The following is a 16,496-nucleotide window of genomic DNA, read 5'->3' as shown; positions in this document are numbered from 1 at the left end:
GTTTGTTTCAGTTCACCATCTACCAAATACCTCCCAGCTGGAAGGTACCACTAAGCACGGCAGCTGCAAAAATGAGTGATTCTCAACATCATAAAATCTCACAGAGGATCCAGATACGCCAACACGTCCAAGCCGAGCCAGTAACCAATGCGACTGACTGATGTGCTGGTTGATTTAAATGCCACTTCTTTTAGTCTTGTCGGAAACTCTTTGTAACAAACTATGAGGACAAAGGAGGGAAATATAGGGCTTTTTTTGAGAATTAATTAAGTGCTTTCTAAATATAAAGCATCCTACCCGATCCCAAGTAGGATGTGGAGAATCGAAGGAGATGGTACCTGTCTTCAAAAGTTTCCCGTTTATAATGTGAAGCATATACAAGTCGCGCGAGGAGAGATGGTGCATGAGAGCTTCCGGTTTCCAATTTTCCTTATAGGTATAATAAGCCTACTTTAAAAGCAGGGTTATTTAAATTGTTAATTGTGAATTGATTCAGGCATTCATTTACCTTGAGGAATTAGATAGGTTAATTAACTACCATGACTCATTTTTCAAATTATAACACGAAGACTAATTTTCCTTACCTTCTGCCTCTAAGATATTAATTACTACATTCTAGCATCGCGCCATTTCCACATTCTATGAAAATTCATACATGCAACAGGGCAGCATCTCGCTGGCTGACACTACTTGGCTTAGATAGGATGGTTATCACAACCCTGTGGGAGAGATTTGTCTAAATTCCCCTTGAGTGTGATACCGCAGGACTAGCGCTCTTGAATAAGGCAGACAGGTAACATGAGTCATGCATATGCTAATTGTAATAAATAATGAAAATATTTAGAGACTGAGGTTTGAACTTGAACTTTATGAATACATGTTGATTAGTATGCAGTACAAGCAGCATCTTCAGCTTTTGTTCTTACTCTTAAAAGGCAGTCATTACTAAACGATGCTTTGAAATTTTACAGCTGTTCGCTCAGCTCTCCGTTTCTACTCTTTCCATTCCGGAGCAAAGAAATCACAGCGTCTCCACCTTGAAATATCAACAGAGAGGTCTTCACGCTGACCTCGACTGGCAGATATGGCAGCACTGATGTACACTGGCCCCGAGTGAGTTTTCAGCTGAGAGAAAAAAGGTCGCATCCTCCGCGTAGAGAAGCACAGGACAGAGGAACCATTTCTCACTCTACTTGAGAGCAGGACGTCTGCTTAGAGCACTGACCACAGATGCTCACCTCAATGAATACTGAAAGGAAACACTCGGTGCCAGAGATTAATTTTTCTTCTATTAAGACCATTTTCTCACTGCCACCCCTGCATTTTCCTGAGAAATATAGTGAAGAATTGGTAGAGTTCATGAAGATGGAGAGGTGGGAAAAGAGCACACAGTGAAAGGGTGCCCTGGGACAGAGAGCTGATAATTAACAAGGGCTGCCCAAAGCAATCTCATGTCTGATAGATCCAAGTGATTTTATGTCTAAACTGAAAAGAGAGAGAGACAGACATCTCACAGGTGCCCCACGGGGCACCAACTATGAAAGCAGCCCATTCTCCGTCTTCCATCCGATCAGGGTGCCAACTGCAGGAAAGGCAAGATGGATGGGGGCCGTGAAGGTGGGGGCTTGGTTTTGCTCATAAAGGCAATGAGTGAAAATACACGGAAATGAGGGAAAGGTACTTTTACAGCCAGGACAAATGTAGCTTCATGCAGGCTTTTAAAGTTTCCTTTTGTGCAATTTCTCCCCTTTCTTCAATCCCTTAAGATCTCATCAGGGGCTCCTTCTAGGTTTTTATTTACTAATTCATCGAGCAAGTAGTGTCAGAGTATCCGCGGATGTCAGTCACTGCGCCCACATAATTGTCCATGGAAGTAAAATTAAAACTTCAGTCCTGCCTCAAAAACTATGCAGTCAAGGAATGAAGAGGGGAAAATAAGTGGCTGATTGTGGGTGCAGGTCCTACGATCATCAGGCATAGCTCAAAGCAGGGAGAAGCGAAGGCAAGGAAACGCCCTGACGGGGGCACTTGATGTAAACGGAGTTCTGTGGTCTCACCATGTTTCTTTAATAGTGCAAAGCATCCCGTGCCCCTTGAGCCTATGTAGAGGGTAGCAGGAGGCGTGCTGAGCACATAATCATAACTCTTTAATCCGAAGTTGGGTGGATTGAAGAATGGTACTGCAAAACTGCTCTAATTGCATTTATAAGGGACCTTTATTTTTATTTTATTTTTTAATTTCTGGCTCCTTTTTTAAAACTTTTTATTTTATATTAGAGTATAGCTGATTAACAATGTTGTGTTAGTTTCAGGTGGACAGCAGAGTGATTCAGTTATACATAAACATGTATCTATTCTTTTTCAAATTCTTTTCCCATTTAGGTTGTTACATAATATTGAGCAGAGTTCCCTGTGCTATACAGTAGGTCCTCACTGGTTATCCACGTTAAATACAGCAGTGTGTACGTGTAGATCCCAAACTCCCTAACCATCCATAAGGGGCCTTTGTTCTCAGAAGGAGCTCCCCCATCCCCTTCCACTGAACACCACGCTGTCAGCTCAGATTAAAACCAACAGGTAAACTGACCTCCCTCCCAGAGTTCAAGGTCGACTAACCGATGCTGTTTGCCAAAACCGAGTTCCCACTGAACTCGACGCGTCACGCTTTCTCCGTGCCCAGAGCTCCAGCTTTAAGCTTACATAAATCACAAACTTTCTTATCTAAATGACAGCACTTTGGACACAGCTGAACAATCCACGCTAAGTTGTTTCTAGCAGTGACTTCAACCTAAATAGGTAAATGTAGTAAAATGTCACAGAGTCCTACCAGAGTTATAAGTTTGTCCCACTTACGATATAGACCAAAGACATTTGTATTGACACCTATGCGTAAACCATTCCAGCCCTTCATTTCTGGTGGAAAAACCAGTAAAGTCTTCCTGAGTGAAAGCATTTTGTGTGGCTACTCTTCCCATTCTATCCAAGTTGTCCATTTTAATTCTATCTGCACTGGAATCATGACGACCACGTGAAATGGAATAGATTGCTTACTAGTAACACTGAACACAGATGGAAAATAACTTACATCCACAACTCATTTGTCTGAGACTACAGTGGGCTGCGAAGACACCTGTAACATGTTTGGTTTTATATGATGAGGAAGTGATGGTAAACTAAGATGTAGTGATAAGACATTTACTGAAGGAACAACTTACAAAATAAAATTCCCAGAGAAACAGCACAAGAAGAAACATCATAAATGGAATAAAATATAACTCAAAAAGACAGAACTTTATTACCAACTGAGAGGTGTTACTCTCGCTGAATGATGCATCCCAGGGTAGCTTTTTATTATGACCTAGTGCACGTGGGACATCATTTTTTATGGTATTTCTATTTCTTTTTTCAGCATTAAAAAAAAACTTATTTATTTAATTTATTTATCTTTGGCTGTGTTGGGTCTTCGTTGCTGTGCACGGGCTTTCTCTGGTTGCGGCGAGCAGGGGCTGCTCTTCTTTGTGGTGCGCGGGCTTCTCATTGCGGTGGCTTCTCTTGTTGCAGAGCACAGGCTCTAGGCACGCAGGCTTCAGAAGTTGTGGCATGCGGGCTCAGTAGTTGTGGCTCACGGGCTTAGTTGCTCTGCGGCATGTGGGATCTTCCCAGACCAGGGCTTGAACCCGTGTCCCCTGCATTGGCAGGCAGATTCCTAACCACTGTGCCACCAGGGAAGCCCTATGGTATTTATTGTATAAACTATTTGCAGGCTTTTCCCCCACCAACAGAATTAACTACTTTAATGCCGTGTCTTCATGTGTGCAGATCTTACACCACATACATTTGGGTGAAGAGTCATTAGTAATAATGACCATTACTAATAAAAGTAGATGCTCTTTATCAGTGTCTAATATTTGCCAGGTTCAATCACCACCAATACATTAAAGTGGAAACTAACATCCTTCATTATGTAAGTGAGAAAAATTAAACTTGCCTAGACCGATCAGAAACATGTCCTTTTACTTGACGTTTGCCATCCGCTCCCTAACCTCCATTGTCAACACCGCTGTTTTTCCTTTGATTATTTATACTACTAGCCGAGCACTTATGTTAAAGGACTTTTGTTTACTGCAATACAGCATTTCAAAATAATTGGCATTATCACCTTTATTATTGAATGCATATGGAAATAATGATCAGTTTCTCTTCTCCTTGTGAAAGCAAATATGACACCTTGCATTAATAGAATTCTAGCAAAAAGAAAAAGTGATGTCTCGTTTTACCAACACAACCTTTGCTATTGATTAATGTAGATTTTCCCTTAAACTTTCAAAAAATATTGAGAACATAAACACAAACCTATTTTACTTCTAATCTGTGAAGGGGACCCACGTTTGGAACAAGCGAGCTTCCCAAAGGCAGCGATCGTACTTTTTCTACCTATTTTATTCTAAAAATACAGCAAACCCTAGCACACATTGGCTGCTCAGTCTATGTTGAATGAATCCATGAATAAATGAAACAGCTTGGAGAAATCATTAAATCATCTCAAACAAAATAAATATGAATGAGCCATGCGTAAGACAAAGGTCCAGTAAAACATAAATTAGAGATTTAAGAAACCAGCCCTATAATATTTCAAAATCTAAAATTTAACATCAAGACTAGAAAAACCTTAACCATAAGATTAACAGATTATTCCTCTCCTATTCCTGGGTACCGTCTGGAGGTGCTGATGAAAAATGTATTGCTAAAGCGATGAATATTATTATGAATATATTTTGTTCTTCCTGGGATCACTGGGAAACCCTAGAAGGAATGCTTGAGCCCTAGAGAGCAGAGGGAGACAGTTTTCAATCAGCATGTGATTTCCAGTTTTGCTTAAAGTCTCACCAAAAGAACACTAGAAATACAGAAGTGGAATGAAGTTTAAAGGTAATCCAGGGTTAGTGGGAAACGTGCCCACTGGACGTGAAAGTAAGCAGACACCCGTTTCCTTTGTGTTCAGAGATGCTTTTGAAGTAGATGTTAACACTCTACTCCAGGAATCTATGATCAACGGAGTCACCTTAAAAGAGGTGATGCTGATTTGCCATCCTGGGGTTAAATATAAACTCATTAAGTTGTAAGGGTGTGGGGTTGAGAGTCAAAAATTAATCAGCACGCCCGAGGTTACATTACCAGTCTGTTTCCCTGGGTAGGAACAACCTGTACCACGACCTGGAGTCTAGACGGAGAAGACCACTTCCTACATACTGTGATCCCAGGGATTATGATACCATCTCCCTAACCAAAGGTATCTCATGCATGGCCTAGTACATGTGCTACTGTTTCTACCAGTAAAGATTCACTCCTGAGGCGTGGAAATTAATCGCTTATCAAAATATATACACTGGGGAAGATGAAGACTTTCAGAACTCTTGGTTGTTTTCAAATGTTTCCATGATTCTTTCCTGACAGTGAATTTTGACATTTTAGAATGAAAAAGAGAAAGAAACGATACATACAAAGGGAGGAAACAAAGATTTTTCCACCTAACCCCTCACCTCGGTGGGTCCAAATTCTTGTCACCCATCTCCATGAAGCACTTCCACATCCCAGGTAGAAGGCGTTTACTACCTACCATGTCCCGGAGTTATTCAGGTTCACATCCTAGCTACTCTTCCAGAATAGAAGATTCTGTTTTTCTCACTGTCTACCCCGGGGCCTTGAGCCTGCCTCTGGAATGTTTCTGCTGAATGAATGATAAAATAGCAAACGAGGGCAGGGAAGGCACCGAAGGTGTGATTCCTGTACGTGGAACCAAGTGAGATTTACGAAGCCTTCGGCATAACTCCCACCCAGCTAGATGCTTTCTAGGTGCAACAACGGGGAACTTCAAACGCTGAAGAACAGAAAGCTATTCTCCTTGAAACATGCCCTTCTTGTGAATCAGCAGGAAGGATGAGAATGCGACTCATTTGAGAAGGATGGTCCTAGCATGCAGAGTACACTCATTACATGCATGTAAAATGCTGCCGTGTTTTATCCATTAGAGGTAAAATGAGTCTATTCAGAGTTTATATAATCGGACATTGACTTACAACTTCTATTTTTTTTCCACCAAATATGAATCACATTCTAACTATATATGGTGCTGTTAGAAAAGAAAAAAAAAAAAAAAAAGACAGGTATTGTAGCCACCTGGTAATTTCAAGTAGTAAACTTTAAGGTTGAGTTTCCTATTAAAACTAGCCTTTTTGGACCTACTGTGCATTTTTACTTAATAATAAAATATTATTATTTTAGTGGATAGGCCTTTGTTTGAATCATTGATTGTGGAAAAGATCAATGGAAAGGGGCTCAGGCCATTCCCGAAGGAAATGAACAGACCTGAATATGGACGCTAAAGCTTTCACCCACTCCTCGTATTTTGAATTCCTATTTATTCAGCATAATGCCATCTTTTTGCTCATAATCGCTTCAGTCAGCACTTTTGTGGCTTCAAGGTCAGGACTGCCTGCTGAGACCGCCTTGCAATTCAATAAGCAGCCAGAAGGGGCGGCGGTGCACAGAATTAACTACACGAATCGCCTTCTCTGTGTCTCCCTTTAATAAGCGTCCCTCCTAAACAACTCACACACTAAAAAATTGACGTAGGACCGGAAAATAAATAGTATTTACTCATTAGTAGTCCAGACTCTAATGACTCAATGATAATGATAATAACAATGACAATGTCATTATTTCCAAATATCTTAGTGATGACCTAATCAATTCCCCAGGCAAATGCACTGACTGACAAAAGTTTTCTGATTTGCAGGACAATTCAAACTAGCATAAAACTTTAGTATGCTAAGAAATAGACCAGCTTATTGGTTTTATCTAGCTTTGAATTTCCCAAATTGACATGAGTTCATTTGGAAAATTACAAAGCTTAGTAAGTAGAATCAGAACTATGGCATTTTTTTAAAAGTTACATAATACCTAGGATTCTCCATGCATATTTAGGACATCTCTTCTATTAGATAATGGAAATGTTTGCAATCATATATATATATATTGAATATATGATATAGCAATCATATATATATTATGATATATATGATATATATAATCATATATATGATTATAATATATATGTATATATGATTATGATATATATGTATATATATTTCTCTTAAAACCAGCATATTAAATTTTAATCAGCATATTAAAATCATCACTCACACCAATCATTCCTTCTCAGAAGTAAAGTATAACAAATCATTACATAGACATTTTTTTGGCTACATATTTTGGTAATTTCACTTGCCACTGCATTTGATGAAGACTAAACAAACAATCAAAAGTTTTTGGAATTAAAAAACAAACACTGGTTAATATGCTAGTTGTTTTCTTGACAACGACATTATCTAGTCAGGGTACACACATGCACACCAGACACATTATTATCCTTCTATATGTTAGATTCCTTTTGCTTTCACAAAGCATTTGATTCAACCAATAATATACAAGTGTAATCGGCCAATAAGTGTCATTGATGGGATATTTGAACTCAAATTCCCATCAACTACATTATTTTGGCCATTGTTCAACCTGGGCTGTTAGCTGCATCTTGGATTTTAAATAATCAACCAATATTTACTGAGTTTCTACTATATGTCAGGCACTATTTCAGGAGCTTTGGATTCAAAGTTTGAAAAGCATGGTCCCTGCTTTATGTTCAAGTTCGAGACAGGTGTAAGTAAAAGACTGCATTACAGTTTGAGAAGTGCTAGGACAGAATCACGTTCCACGTGCTGAAGGAGCTCAAAGGAGAAAAATACACATGCTTGTCATGGGGGCTACTCAGGACTCAAACTGAATAGTGTTCTAAAGTTATAGAAAACTGACATTCACATCAGATATTTAAAAAAAAATATTTGTAGCTGAGGATTTCCCATTACATAATGGGAAGTTTTTCAATCATCTTAATTAACCAAAATGGCAAGCTTTCTGCTAGCACATGAACTTGGCCTCATTCGTATCCATGTACAAGTTGATCAAGAATCTGCTATGAAGTTTCTCAGAAAGAATGTTATATTCCACACCCTCCTTCTCATGACTCGTTTTTCCAGAATGAGGAATTTTGCCCATCATTTGTGCCACCTCTAATGTCAAATGGGTAAGTAGTCGGGACTTATACGTGGCCACTGAGTAGCTTTCTTATTTCTTTTTTTTTTTTTAACATCTTTATTGGGGTATAATTGTTTTACAATGGTGTGTTAGTTTCTGCTCTATAACAAAGTGAATCCATTATACATATACATATGTTCCCACATTTCTTCCCTCTTGCATCTCCCTCCCTCCCACCCTCCCTATCCCACCCCTCCAGGCAGTCACAAAGCACCGAGCCGATATCCCTGTGCCATGCGGCTGCTTCCCACTAGCTATCTACCTTACGTTTGGTAGTGTATATATGTCCATGCCTGTCTATCACCCTGTCACAGCTCACCCTTCCCCCTCCCCATATCCTCAAGTCCATTCTCTAGTAGGTCTGTGTCTTTATTCCTGTCTTACCCCTAGGTTCTTCATGACATTTTTTTTTCTTAAATTCCATATATATGTGTTAGCATACGGTATTTGTCTCTCTCTTTCTGACTTACTTCACTCTGTATGACAGACTCTAGGTCTATCCACCTCATTACAAATAGCTCAATTTCGTTTCTTTTTATGGCTGAGTAATATTCCATTGTATATATGTGCCACATCTTCTTTATCCATTCATCCGATGATGGGCACTTAGGTTGTTTCCATCTCCGGGCTATTGTAAATAGAGCTGCAATGAACATTTTGGTACATGACTCTTTTTGGATTTTGGTTTTCTCAGGGTATATGCCCAGTAGTGGGATTGCTGGGTCATAAGCTTTCTTATTTCTTTTTCCTGTTCTACATACTGTCTTGGGTGAAAAATAGCACATGCACTGAAGTTCCAACTCATGCTCAGAGTCTTTGTTTGATCTGTGCAAGACATAAGAGTCCTCCTTCCTTTCAAACCTGAGAATACGTGAAAGACGACCTTTGATTTTTCCTTTCCTCATGCCTTACTTCCAGTCTCCCTGTTTATAGCCACCATGTAACAAGTGGGTACAGATATGGGTACGCCTGCCTGTGGGCTGACACTGTTGGCTTCCTAATCCATCTCGGTCAGCCAGACTAATCCTTGAAGCTTTGATGGGACCTGCTCTCTGTCTTGGTTCCCTAAGCTGGTGCCCAGCCTCTTGAAGACAGTTCCCCAATCAGGGCTTGCCATTTTCTTCCAGATGCTAGCTCTCACAAAATGGCTGTAAATCCAAGGTGTTCTTCTACTTTGGTTGACTATTCTTGCTACTCTTAGAAATTTTAATAACTCAGTATAAAAAAAATGGACTTTAGATCTGCCACTTTATATTCCCCTCTTCTTGAACTTGGCCTCATTTGAGAGTTCATAATCTGGTCCTAATTTTAAACCCATTTTCCAGGTCAAGGATATCTTATCTTTTAATATAGAGAGCAAATGAGAGAGTGAATGTGTTCACAAAATTGTATCTGACACACAGATAGATAAATAGATAATGTATCATACATACATATCACCTCTGTGTAAATACATTTAAAATAGATCAACACGTGACAGAATACTACTAAAACTCACTAGAAAGTAGGAAGCATGTGCTTCTAAAAGACTATTTGTCGGTATAAAAATTATACAGTGATTTTTTTCAATATTAATTATATTGCCTAATGATTTGTCAGTCGAAGAAACAGCATTTGTTTGAAGAAGAATTTTTGTCCTGACGATTGGCTAAATTAGCCAACATAGGATAGAACTCCATGCTTCTGCACTAAGCCTTAATTCACCCAGAGTGATTAGAGTTCCTAGTTGATTTCTGAATGTTGCCTTCTCCTCTCTTTCGGAATGCAAATCTAAGGTCCCCGCGTATATAAAATTAATTAATGGTTAAACTAATAATGGGTTTGCGCATGAACCATTTCTTTAGCACTTTTAGTATCTCAAAGAGCATTCTGAGAGAAGAAATTGGCAGAGCAATTTATGACAACAGATCTTGCATACTTAATTCTAAAGAATGACTCTAACATCACATGTTAAAACAGTAAACTGAAGAAAGAAACTCTTTTTAAATAAACTTTGAATTTTAGATCAGTTTTGGATTTACAGAAAAATTGTGAAGATAGTACAGAGATTTCCCTCACACCTTAAACTTAGTTTTCCCTTAATATTAATATCTTAAATTAGTGTGGTCAATTTGTCATGGTTAGTAGATCAATATTGATATATTTTATAACGAGTCCATAATTTATTCAGATTTACTTTTTTTTATTATTGAAATGTATAAAAGAAAAGGAAGGGGAACATTTATGGGCAGAGTGCTCAGACTTCCCTTTAACAAACACATTATCTCATTTAATGAGAGCTTGAATGTCACTGTCCTCAAGGAAAACATCCCTGATCACCCTCTCCGAAGGATCTCCAACACCCCTTCCCCCTTGTTCTCTGCCACACAGCTTATTCATTTTCTTCATAGCACTTACTTTAATTTTAAGTATGCATCTCTGTGTTTCCTTGAACGTGTACTACACTAAATTGTTAGCTCCACTCACACCACGAGGCAATGCAGCAAAGACGCTAACCCCTGGGACCCAAAGATCATCATACGGCAAATATTCTATACGTATGTTTCTTCTATCAAGGAATTCACTAGCTTTCAAATTATTCTCTATGTGTATCTCAGGAGCCAAAAACTAATAAAACAAATTTAGATTTACATTTCTGTTTTTAACTGAGATGTCTCAAGATGCCTTAAGGTGTATGGAATCCTTCAGCCTTCAGTATCTTATGAAGTCTCCCTTAGAGTAAAACTCTTCAAAATGTACCAAAAGGTTGTTTTTCAAAAAAAAAAAGGGGGGGGGGCTACTTTTACTCCCATTTTACAGACGGCAAGAGTAAAGCTCAACGAGGTTAAGAAATTTGCACAGGGCACACAGCTGGTGACTGACGTGTCCAGGACAGGAACCCCGGCAGCCTGGTCCCACGCCCTCTTTCTTAAAGCCTTTTTTCTGCGGCTTTCATTACTCCACCAACTCCTGTTCAGCCTTTCGTTTCTCAGGCTGCTTCACCCCAATCACTTTCTCAGTTGCTTCTCCCCTGCCAGTCCCTGCTTTTTTACATTTGAGTCTTCCATCCGTGATTCTTTTCTCTCGTCTACATTCTGTGCGGAGTGAGATGATCTACTCCTACGGGTCCAAACCCTGCCGTCTGCCTCTGTAGACGGCACATCTGATGTCCAGTCTTGGGCACTACCTACCTTATCCATCTCTACCTGGATATTCCACCCTCATCTCAGAAAGCACCTGACGTCTAAATTCCCCCTGCTCTTCCTCTCTTGAACTGACATTTCCAGGGAACAGAACCGGCAATCACCCATATGACAATCAAGACCTGCGTTGACTTTTTAAAAAATAACTTTATCAAGATAACACACTTTGAAATCCTCCCTTTTAAAATGTACAGTTACAGGGCATATTTACAGAGAAGGGCAACCATCACCATAATCCAATTTCAGAGCATTTTCAACATCCCCTAGAGAAAGCTGGTCCCCATTTGCTATCATTCCCCATCCTCCCTCTATCCCCTCCCCCACCTTGGGAGACCATCAATCTATTTTATTTCCCTATAGACTCTCTCTCTCTCTCTTTCTCGACATTTAATCTGCCACTGAGATCTAACTTATGTGCCTCCTCAGTAAGTCTCAAATCTATCTACTTCCTTAGCCCAAGTTTTCCATTGTTCTTAGCTGTGTTGTTGTAATTTTCTCCTAAGAGGGCACACTATAAATTTTTGCTCTCCAATCTATTGCTGCCAGAAAAATTCTTGCAAGAATAAGTACAGTCATGTCATTCACCTACTGAAAATGTCTGAAATGTCCCACCCTGCCTTCAGAATAAAGACAAATACCTTCATACAACATGAAATGCCCTTTATGGTCAGGCTCCCGCATATCTCCTGAGTCTCAGGACTCACCCCACCCCTCATCATATTGCAACCACCTTTAATCTCCTGCAGTACCCTCCACCCAGGGTAATCTCTCCACACTGCTAAGTCTCCTGCTAAAGAAAGCTTCCCTGGTGTTTACGTAGTGACACTCTGCTTATCCTCCAAATCTCAGCTCAGGCATTAAAGGTTTCAACAATGCGAATCACCATCAGTGGTTGTATCTTCTGTTCCCCCAAGTTAATGTTCCTATGACTATTATAACACACATTCTGGGTATTTATCTATGTCTTCTTCTGTTATGAAAGTTCCTTGACGCAAACTGTTCTCTTATTTGCAATAAGAAAAATTCCTTGCATTTCACATCCATTTAATAAACATTCATTGATCAAAATGCATGAATGGAAGTTAATAATAGATTATGACATTCATCCCAGAGATGTTCCCCAGGCTACTTTATGACTTTTCTAGACCATAATTCATGTCAACTATACATTGAAAAAGACGCAGCGTTAAATGTGTATAATTGTGTATGTGCATAGCTGTGAATTTACATACGTATGAAAGCAAAATGGGGAGGCTGACATTTCAGGCTCTGTGGATTCAGGATTTAAACCTGCAAGCAGCTTGATCCTGTTACACACTGAAAACACCCAGGTGCACGTGAAGAAAGGAACCCGAGTTAGGGAGGGGCACCTATGAATTAGGCACTCCTTGACAGGTGCCTTTATGGTAAGTGCAGGCTTTGGTGTCTGGAGAGGAGAATGGAGGAAACGACACAGGTGGATGTTTTAAAAGAAAACGGGAACACTATTCAGCATTGTCAAGTGAAATTTCATGAATAGAGGTAATGGGGAATTAAAATTTGTCTAAATTATATACTCACTCAAAATCCAGCCACATCGATCCTTCCATTTCTATGGTTTTTTTAAGCTCACTGAATTGAAGGATTAGTGTCAATGCATATAATTCCCCAAATTCATAGAGATTAAACCTATTTTGCATAAGTTTTCTCAATACTAACATTTTTAAGACATCATTTCAAGCAACGGCTTAGCTTGTTCTCAATATGGCATAAGTTAAAGAAGGTTAGGAGATGTGTGTTGAATAAAATGTTTAAAGGTCTGAAGACTTTTTTCAAAAATGAATTAAATTATTATTTATTGTATCCATAATATATCTCAGAAAGACTTCTTACTTGGCGGGGGGAAAAGAGACAGAGAGAAACAACTTTCAGAGTGAGGAGATTAAAAAAAAGTAAACACACGCATAAAATAAGTGTAGAGGCCACGAAGCATTAACTAGTATTGAGGAGAAAAATGAAATAAGGTGATGGAGGTGGTGAAGAGGAGAGAATTGCATTTATAACATAGGATGTGCAGGGCCATTTTCTTGAGCAAGGTGGCTTCTGATCGGACACCTGAAGAAAAGGAGGGATGAGCTGTGTGGTAGGGGGATAAAGGGGCAGCAGGTGGTGCCCAGTTGCTGAGTGGGAGGGGCCTTGTAAGTTTCAGAAGCCCTGAGGATTCCTGGGCGGCTTCAGCAATGTAAGTAAAAAGCCGGTGAGGATGAGGTCAGAGAGGGATCTACAGCCTAGATTATGTCGGATATCCGTGATCATTGTCAGAACTGTAAAATTATACGAGAAATGAGATAGAAAATTACTGGGGGGGCTTTGCACAGAGGAATAACTTGATCTGACTAGTTCTAGTCTTCTCAGAGAATCACAGTAGTTATTAAGTAGATGACAAACTGTGTTCCGGGTAGAGACGGTGTCTTCGTCCCCTTGGGCCACCACAACAAAACATCACTGACTGGGCCCCTTATAAACAACAGAAGTGAGTTCTCACCGTTCTGGAGGCTGGGAATTCAAGATCAAGATGCCTGCTGATTTAGCATCTGGTGAGGCCTTTCTTTGTGGTTCATAGACAGCGTCTTCTCACTCTGTCCTCACAGGGAGGAAGGGGTGAGGCAGCTCTCTGGGGTCTCTGTTATAAGGACACTAATCCCTCATGATGTAATCATTTTCCAGAGTCCTACCTCTTAATACCATCATCTTGGGGATTAGTATTTCTACCTGTGAATTTTGGGGAGACACAAACATTCAGATCATAGCATGGGGTGTGAGGAAAAAATAAAAGTAAAAAGACAGGTTTATAGGCTATGGTGATAACTAGTGAAAAATAATGATGGTCTGAACAAGGATGGCATAGAAGTAGCGAGACTGCGGATATATTTTAATGTGAGAGCCAACAAGATAAGATAAAAGCTTGGAGATAAAAGTTTTAGAGAAATGCAGAAATCAAGAATGGCTCCAGGCATCTTGAGTTAAGCCCTGAAACTGCCATTTACTGACATGAGAAAAACCACCGGGAGGAAGAGTTCCGGGGAGACGTCTGGGCACAGCTAGAAACACGGCAGAGGAAAACATGGACAAGGTGCTTGAGGCCAAGCAGGTGACACCACAAAGGGATTTAGGGATGCTCTAAGAGGTCCCAAGGCTGATCCCAGGGACTTAAGATGTGCAGGGCTTAGGAAGATAGCAAAAGCTTGTACAGGTGAGGGAGACAAAGAAGCCAGAGAGGTGGAGGGAAACCTAGGGAGACCATAGCCTCACAGTCAAGTCAGAACGTGGAAGGAGGGGACCACCATGTCTACGACATATATTTCTCAGAGACCACGTGAAAAGGAAAGGGATAAATGACCCTTGGGTTGGACCATGTGTAGGCCACTGGTGAACTCTGGTGGACATCACGGTTATCAGTCAAAGGTTCCACTGGTTTCCATCATGAAAAATGGGTTTATGTGGCCGATCAACTGTGTGAATTGAGAAACTTGACCTCAGTTGTTTGATCTCCAACATGGGGAGAAAAACTATATTAAGATGTGTTTTGAGGATTACTTGAAAAAAATATAACAAATACTTAGAACAGCGAGTGAGAGATACAGCCTCAATGAATGGTAACTATTTATTTTCTGCTAGCTAGTTTATCGTATTTACCATAAAATCACTGGAGACCCTGCCCAGCATCAATACATATCCAAGGCTTAATTAAGTAAACAGATATTTATCCTCCCTCCTCATGAGAATCAACGGACCAGAACATGCAACTGGATTCTAGAATATCAGTACTAACATCATATACATAGTCTTGAAAACATTCAATTACTGCTGAGTGTTTTAGTAAAAGGCATAGCTCACTTCTATTTTTAATCTCATACTCTCATGCCTGCAAATTTTAGCCACAATTTTGCAGAGCTGTTTTTGATTCTCACATAAGCAACGCTCTCTTTTATATCTCCACCTGGGGGACGTGGCAGAATATTTAGTTTGGATACAAATGTGTGCATTTCTCAAATTGGATTTATCGATAATGAAAGCTTATCAATTTTCCTTTAAAATTAATGTTTGATATAATAAATATGTACAACACAATTTATGTATCTGATAAGCATGTTTTTTGTATATTTCTTTGGAGTAATTTTAAATGAAATATGCCAATCCTTTAGAAAAGAAGAAATGGAATCAAAAGAGAATTCTTTCTTGATTTAAAATTGCCTTTCTAAAATAGTGCAAATTTAAAAAAAAATCAAAGAGCAAGTGAAATGTTACTTGTCTTCATAAATGGATCCTAAAAGAAATGTCAAGGCATTATTCAAAAGTGATTGATATTTGATTCAATACTACCTATATTTGGAAATATTATTCTTTTTATTAATAGCATTTTTAGTTCTTGGGCCATTAATCTCATCTGTTCCCATGTGACACATAAAATGATGTAACTATAGAGTTTAATCTATACAATTATGCATGCAAAACTATATCTGATTATTTTTTAAATGAATAACTTGTGTGGGTTTTCCTCTAGCATCTCAAATGATAATAATGTGCACATAAAATGGGTCGAGTTCCAAGCTGCTATTAAAGTATCTAAAATAGCATATCTATCATTCTGAGGAATACACACACACATACATACACACACATACATACACACAATGCACATACACACATACATACATACACATACACACCAAGATACACATGCACACATACACACTCTCTCACATTTGGCACAACTGACACAACAGCCTCCTTCTGCAAAGCATATGTTAATATCACCTAACAATTATATCTATATTTCTAAATACATGTATATTATAAAGTTATGTATATAATTTTTAAATGGAGTCTGATATTTTAAAATCCAAATTTGCTTAACATGTTACCTAATTCTTGACTTATCTCAATAACATGAACTTAAATGATTCTCACACATAGAAACAGACCCATTATTTAGAAAATTAAAGTACCTGCAGTTACACAAAATCTCTGGTTTAGTGTTCCTAAGGAAATAACGTGCACTGCCTCTACTTTGAATAAAGAGAAAATCTCATTAAGAATCTTAGAATTTACTGCAATAAAATCAGCACCTCACACTGAAAACATTTACTTCATCTTCTTCATGCCTATGATGTCTGAAGTAAA

General features: G+C 39.1%; 1 protein-coding gene across 2 annotated transcripts in view; it reads right to left on the bottom strand.

The window, feature by feature from the left end:
- Positions 1-16,496, bottom strand: part of CSMD1 (CUB and Sushi multiple domains 1) — a 1,753,128-nt gene that overhangs the window by 1,622,612 nt on the left and 114,020 nt on the right. The window lies entirely within an intron of this gene.

Source organism: Globicephala melas, chromosome 21, assembly GCF_963455315.2.
Source record: "Globicephala melas chromosome 21, mGloMel1.2, whole genome shotgun sequence".
NCBI lineage: Eukaryota > Metazoa > Chordata > Mammalia > Artiodactyla > Delphinidae > Globicephala > Globicephala melas.
The sequence above is the reverse complement of the archived record's forward strand: the minus strand, read 5'-3'. Positions and strand labels throughout refer to the sequence as shown.